This window comes from Anopheles coustani, chromosome 2 (assembly GCF_943734705.1).
Source record: "Anopheles coustani chromosome 2, idAnoCousDA_361_x.2, whole genome shotgun sequence".
In the NCBI taxonomy this organism is placed as follows: Eukaryota; Metazoa; Arthropoda; class Insecta; order Diptera; family Culicidae; genus Anopheles; species Anopheles coustani.
In genome coordinates this window covers 77,270,851-77,276,989 of record NC_071289.1, presented here as the reverse complement: position 1 = coordinate 77,276,989, position 6,139 = coordinate 77,270,851, and positions in this window count along the sequence as shown.

Below are 6,139 nucleotides of genomic sequence, written 5' to 3'. Positions count from 1 at the left end.
ACAGGATTTCTTCATTAAAAGGCTCAAGCTTTTTGCTTGCGCTTTTGAGCGCACATTGAACTCTGTGAGTTGTACTCGGCGGCTTTTTTTCGGGGGTAGTGGAAATAGCCGATTCAGAAAAGAGATAGAGAACCGTACACACACACACACACACATAAAGACGGGTGATAAACGGGGAACGATAGCGATGATAACAGGCGGAGATTGGAGAAAGCAAGAAATAAAGAAATCCACCGGGCGAACAAGCGGGTTGTTGTGGTGTAAAAATATACTAAGTAATATGATAGGCGCAACTAAGATGATGCTAAGAAAAAAATTCAAACTCAGTTATATAAAGGAGAAAAGCATTGGGGTGATAAACAGGCAGTTTGCTTGTATCTGTGTGTATGTACGTGATGATCATAAGTATGAATGTGTTGTTTATGTATGCCGGTGCGTGTGAAAGTGAGTGTGTGTGTGTGTGGGTGTGTTTCCTTGCGAAAGATCAAGAAATTCCTAAAGGAGAAGGAAAAACTTGGGATGAAGCTGTTGTACAGTGAAAAACCGGAAGATAAGTCATATTAGCATACATATAAAATCCAACATAAAGATAACATTCACTATCGCTGCACCAGAAAGAGGACGTTATTTACTCAAACCGTTGATTTATAATCTGTCGAAGTCAGCATGTTTTGCCTCCTTCTATAGTGATTGTTGCGTTGGCTTTTTGTTTTTCGTGCAATCTTTGCAGTAATGAAACTCCGGAACAACAGCACTTCTGAACATACTTGCAGGCTTAATGTGTTACACGGTGGCTTTTGATCGTTGTTCAAATACATGAATGAAAGTAAAAACATCGACTGACCCTTCCACCTTTTGTCGTGTGGTGTGGGTGGTGTGATGATAAAGTCACTGTAAAACCGAGTCTCCAGGGGAAAGTGGAAAGAGCCACAAAGCTGTGGCGAGGATAGTAGTGGTAGAGGCGAGAGAAAGGACGAACGCGTTTTTAGAAGAGAGTATGAATGTGTGGATGTTTAGGAATCAAACAAATATTGCGTAACTGTGTTAAACTTTAGTCGGTAAGGATTCGTAAAACATATATATATATATATATACATACATATATGCGTATAAATTCGAAATGCAACCTATGTAAATGTATGTATATGTAAATATATACGTACACATTCACAAACATGAAAAGAGAAAATAGAGATGCTGAAGGAAACTGAATTTTGTGAAACAAAGTAAAGCAGCCCAAATCCGGTGGATAATAAACAGCGAAATTAACTGCACGAAGAAGAGGAACGAAGCACACTTTGGGACGAAATCTACAAAATAATAATTAATCATAAACCTGTCGAAAAGCGCGACTGTGACCAGCGTTCAGGAACGCAGAAGAAAGCAAAGGAAAGGTGAATAGAAATGAGAGAGAAAGTACTAGTGTAACTAGGATACCTCTCTCTCTGACTCTCTCTCTCTGTATCTGTGGCTTAAGTTGATACAAAATGAATGTGGATATAGAAATCAAAAGCAAACAAAACTATAAATACGCTCGATCACAGACATTGAAAAATGAGAAAAAATTATTATAAAAAGAAAAACATGTCCTTCTTACATCCCCTGGGCTTGCGTTCGGTATCCGCAAACCGAAAATTCATCTGATGTGTGAAAATGTTTATGAAAAGTGGTTGAGTTATAAATTTTATTGATTTCTTTTGGACTCGGAAGCTAATTAAAAAAGAAATAAATAATGAAAACGATCATGTATTGGCAGCGTAAAATTTTAAGGCAGCAAGGGCAAAGCGGGGTAGGTAGGTCGGTATGTTTAGTTTTTGTTTGTTTGTTTTAAATCCATTTCAACGCATACTAAGGCGGACATCGTTGTGACATAGGAAGGATCATGGTATAAAAAAGAACGAACTGGGTCTGAGGAGCGAACGAAACAAATTACAAAAAAGGCATAAATATATATGTATATATATGTTACCTACATATAATACGAAAAATATAATTGTTGTGCATGTGTGTTGTGTAGGTTGAAACAAATTGGAACAAATAACACGTAAGAAAACGAATTACAAACAGCAAACAATGATATAACATATGCAGTTGAGAGCAGAATAAGGCGAACGGTGATTCAGAAAGGGTGCGAAAAGGATGATGAGAACGCGACTTTGCAGATGAGGAGAGACAGGTTGGCCACAGGGTACCACGAATGAAATCCCGACATAATAGAGCATAAATGTGCACGAGATTAACGAACGGCAGTGGAACGATACATTCATTCATATATAGATCTTATGACATTTATTCGCGAGACGAGCCTTTTTAAGGTGCCCGGTCGGTCTGTGTGTGTCTGTCTCTGCTTAAAAGGTACAAAATAACAATCTTATTAATAGGGTGACGCAGCTTTAGCAAAAGTGATGCGAAGACGCAGAGAAACATAAGTGTGGTGATGTTTTTTTTTAAATAGAAAACCAATTTAAACAACAATTCGCATTCATCCGACGCGTTGCGAATTCTGAATTTCCCTTTCTCGAAAACTCCACATCAAGTAATACGTAGATGCGTTCAACTAGTCTTTGCAGTGCGTGGACAAAACGATTACCCGCTTCCTTGTTCCATGAATCCCTTCCTTCGTCATTACGAACCCAGTACTCAGCTTATGATAAAGCGCAACATAATGGGCTGGAAATGCAACACGAACTTGTGCCCACGTGTTATTGTTGCCGTAGATGCTCTTTCTCTGTTGTATACCCTCTTGGCTGCATTTTGCTGCAAATACTTGCAGTACTTAATAACTGCACGGTGTATATCGAAAAATAATAGTAAAAAATAAACCGAACACATTTCTAAAACAAACAGTTTTGCCCAAATTTGCTAACAAAATACAGCAAGAGATAAGGTAGTGTCAATATGTGTATGCATGTGATAGAAAAAGAAATATGTGCACTCCCCGCATACATACTACATAAGAACACACACACTCACACAAATACATACATATACAAGAAATCCCAACAATTTTGAAACAGCTCCCCGGCAAGAAGTAGTGCGTGTATTAGGAAATATTTTCAATAAGCAAGCAAGCGAAACACATGGTAGAAAATGGAAGCTATAAATTGAAAGGAAACAATCAGGCATGCTCTGCTGCATTAAATAGAGAATCGAAGTACATAATTGCACAGAACAAATAAAAACACACATTTAACATACAAAAGATGCACAACGCAACAGAAGCAGCACCAAAACTACACGTAAACGCTTTAACCCAAGAACACTTTCATCCTCCTTCCGCTTCCTTCCGACTAATGCTGGAGTAGAGTGCTCTAGTACTAAACTGCGAGAAAGATAAGAGAAGGACACCGAAAACCGTAATGGGAAACAAAGTAAAGTCCCCCGCAGCATCGGCAACGGCATCCTAACAAAGAAACAAAGTGATAAACAAACAACCATCCAGTCACTGAACGGGATTACGGCTTCGTTTTATCGCAAATCGCCGGCAAACTGTGCAACGAGCGTGTGAACATATAGGGCAGTAAACGAAGGCAGACGGCGTATGATCAGCAATCAGAGCTAAAAGGGGAAACAACAAAACAAATTAATAAACGATGATAAAAGATAAAACTAATAACACACAAATCCAATCGGTCAATGTGAAAGCGTAGCATGTGAAACATGTACAAATTTACTATTAATACTATTGATAACAATAATGAAACTAAACATAATAATAATAATAATAATAATAAACCTTATGGTAACATTAACGTGAAAAAAGAAAACAAAACATACATGATTAAATAAGTTGATTTGAAAAGAAAAACGAAATGTTTGTATGACAAAAAACAAAGTGATCCCGAGAGCAGAGATAAGAGTGAAAGAGTGTGCATTACAAATGTTGTGATGTGGGAGGATCAAGTAAAGGGAAACCTGGGACAACAACTGGAGCTAAGGAGAATGAGAAGTGTGCAGGCGGAAAACAAAATAATGGAAAGCTTATAATGACCACCCTCAACGCTGCAGTTAAAATCCAGCATGTGTCTTGTGCATGCAAGGATAGGTCGTTTGAGGCTGAGTGTTGAAAATAGGTGCCCATGTAATGAAGCTTAAAAGACGGCTCGTTTCGAAACGTAACACCGTTACCCAGTTTCACATCACAAACCGGATTTTTGTAGTAAACTAATAGCAATTTTCAGAAAAATAAAACAACACGAGATGAGAAAGTAGCAAGAACAGGCAAAGTTTTACAGAGAACGAAAATATCAAGCACGGTTTTTGTTCGATCCCGCGTCACACAACATCCCCAGGCACCAGGTGTCCATCGTATGCGTCCATTATACAGAAATAGTAGGAGATACTACACAGAGCACATTTATCGGGTTTAATAGTGGATAGTTTATTTTCTAGCACCAGCCTGGGCACGGCCAAGCATCATAACGATATTGAGAAGAACGGTAATCGGAAAGTGAGCTGTGGTGGAAAATTGGAAAATGAATGTGTTTTAAATCCGTATATCGCTCCCCAGTGTTGTAGGATGAACCCCAGAAAGGGTTGGCCAGAAGGAAGTACAATGCAGAAAAGAATGTGAGATTGTGGGAAAAACATAGGTTTTTTCTCTTGGTAAAATACCTCCAATATGCGCATTTGTTTGTTCTCATTTCATTTGTAAGGATTTTGTTTGTACTCTCCGCGATTCATCGGGTACGGTGGAAATAAAGTAGATCGATAATACCTTGTAATAGTAGTAGCATAAGTTCAAAAATAAGTTTTCAGCGTAAACACAGGAATAGCGGAGGCGTTTTGAGGTGATGAGAGACCAGGTCTTATCGAAGAAAATCATATAATTATTATTAATATTATTATCCTTATAGTTAGCGCTAGACCCTTGCGAGATACGATGCAATGAGTTTAAGAAAGCACACAAACAAATAAATGAGCGTCGAAGAGTTGAATAAAATATGAGCCAATCTAAAATTTGTCCAGTTTCGACTGGAAACTGAAAATTGCACGAAATATGTTGTTTTTGCAATTCTTAAGAGCCTCTTCAGATTTATGTAATAAAATTGGTAGGCGAATGACCGTCCTGTATTATTGAGTGCTGATTTGCGTTCAATATTGGAATACAAAAGAATGGTAATAATGAGGTAATAATTTTTTTGTTTTTTGGTTGAAACTAACCCAACCATCAACATGTCGAATGTGAATCTGTCGAAATGTATGGCTAATTTTAGATAAGCTTCCTTCACTTTTGAAATGGAAGCTCAGGTTTGATGGAAGCAATACAAAGATTATTTTTGTAATTCAAATTTTATCCTAACATATGGTTGTCAAACTTTGATGTCTTGCAAAGTATTGAGAGTAGATAAATTGTTCGCAGTACCCTTTATGTTCAGAAGGTTTCCGACACCAGTGTTATTTCCTCTTTTTATTTCATTTTCATTACTTTCAACCGAAAAACTAATTAAAAAGTAACTGGTGGACTTGATGGGAATCAATCCATGGGTTTGAGCAAACGAGTACGGTGGGAGAACAGTGAAAACAAAAGTTTACAACTACGAATGGTTAAAGGTACGCAAAACCCACGTTCAAAACAAACAAATTCCTTCCGGAAGCGCCAAATGAAAAATCTGCAGTAAATGGAAACTGAATGTAGCAGTAGGAAGGATGGGTGTTTGGCTCGCATACAGTTTAAAATGATCATAACTATTAGCAACTGACAGTGGAAAAACGTAAAAATGAAAGTAGACATCACAACAACCCAAATCTAATACAGTCTTTATACAAAATAAAATGAAACTAGAACTGGAAGCAAAAGATATGGCAAACGCAAAGTAAACAATACAAATGAAGAAACAAAAATAGCCATTGATGAAAGTAATACAAAAAACACACACAAATTCAGACTTAACTTAGAAGCATAAAGGACAACACAAGTAGAATCAGACTAATAAATTGAGGGGGTGAGTAGAATACGAAAAATATTTGGGGAAAAATATAAAGGAATACCGAAATGGAAAAAACGGATTGAATGAATTCTATGGAGTGTGTGTTCCGATAGAGAAGTGTTTAATGGTACGCATCTAGGGATGCAAATATACAAAACAAAATCGAACCTAAATGCGTTAGTTGAAAACAAAACAAAACAAAACAAACA